Source organism: Limulus polyphemus, unplaced genomic scaffold, assembly GCF_000517525.1.
Source record: "Limulus polyphemus unplaced genomic scaffold, Limulus_polyphemus-2.1.2 Scaffold5281, whole genome shotgun sequence".
Taxonomy (NCBI): domain Eukaryota; kingdom Metazoa; phylum Arthropoda; class Merostomata; order Xiphosura; family Limulidae; genus Limulus; species Limulus polyphemus.
The window spans coordinates 53,115-54,778 of NW_013670891.1; positions in this window are offsets into that span (position 1 = coordinate 53,115).

The window sequence follows — 1,664 nt, forward strand, 5'->3', positions numbered from 1 at the left end:
TAATTTATTCTTTTAGCTCATTATGTCGAAAAAAGAAAGTGGGGCACAGAGACGCAAAAGACGTGAACAATTTTCAGCTTCGATGGTGGAGTCAAGCAAATTGCTGGAAGTGATGACACCAGTAAGCCAGCATCTGTTCTTTTTGATGGCAGCACAGAGGTCAAAGTGCAAGACTGAAAACATGCTATTTCATATGAAAAAGAAAACAATGAAGAAACTGTTCTCCGTTCTGTTGAAAGCTACAATAATAATAAACAAGAGGATTCCATTTTGTCAGAAACAAATCCACAGAATAGTGTTGCTAAGCTAAAAGAGGATGACCTAATAAATATTTTAACACACAGGGATTTTGGATTTATGAAATTTGATACAACAGACTCAGCAGTTGAAACATATGCCCATCACACAGAGATTGTTAAAGTTGGAGCACATGAATTTCAACATAAAGAAGGTCCATTTGATGCCAAAGATGGGCGTTCTATGACTGTATTTTGGTTCAAACGACGCCTTCTGAATGGACAAAAGGTCAGTCGTTCCTGGTTGGTGTATTCACCTATACATAAAGCAGCATATTGCTTTTGTTGTCTTCTTTTTTCATCTACGTGTATGACATCCAATAGTCGGTCTGCTTTCAAAACACAGGGTGGATTCTCTAAGTGGAAAACATTGAAAAGTTAAATGCCCATCGTGAGTCATTTGCTACTTGGAAAGAAACTGAGCGCCGAATTCGTCTTCAAAGTTGCATTTATGAAGCGCTGCAAAGGCAAATTCAGCAAGAAAAAAATAAATGAAGAAATGTACTGCGATGGTTGCTGGATTGTACATAATGCTTAGCTTCTCAGAATATTGCATTTCGTGGTCATACTGAGGACATAACCACAAACGAAAACCCTGGAAATTTCCTGTCACTTTTGCAGTTATTAGCAAAGTAAGATCCAGTAATGAGAGAGCATTTAGAGCGTGTTAAAAACAAGCAAACATCAACATCTTATCTTTCTCCTGCAATCCAAAATGAATTTATAAATCTCGTGGCTTCACATGAGCGAAATTATTGTTTGTCAGCAATTCGTAGAAACAAATACTATGATATTCTGTTTGATTCCACACCTGATTTAGCCCATTGTGAGAAATTGGCCCAAGTAATTCGGTATGTTAACATTGACTTTAAGACAAGAAAAGTAGAAGTCAAAGAGTCATTTATTGACTTTATACAGATAAAGGAAAAAGATGCTGCCAATATTGAGAAAAAAATTAGAAAAAAGCACAAAATTAGAAGTGGATGGAATTTTATTGAGTGATTGTCGTTCACAATGTTATGATAATACTGCTGTCATGTCAGGTCAGCTGTCAGGCGTTCAACAAAGAATTCTGAACAAAAATCCAAAAGCAGTGTTTATAGACTGTGACAATCATAGTTTTAACTTAGCATGTCTTCATGCTGCAAGTCAGGAAACAACAGTTATTAAATTTTTTTGGTATAATTGAAGACATTTATAATTTCGGTGCTCATTCAACAAATCGATGGGACGAACTGCAGCAGGAGCTTAAGATCTCTGTCAAGCGTGAATCAGAAACACGGTGGAGTGCAATAGAAAAGGCAGTAAAAGTTGTACATGAAAACTGGATGAATTGCTAGAACTGTTAGAGCAATTAAGTGAGAATGA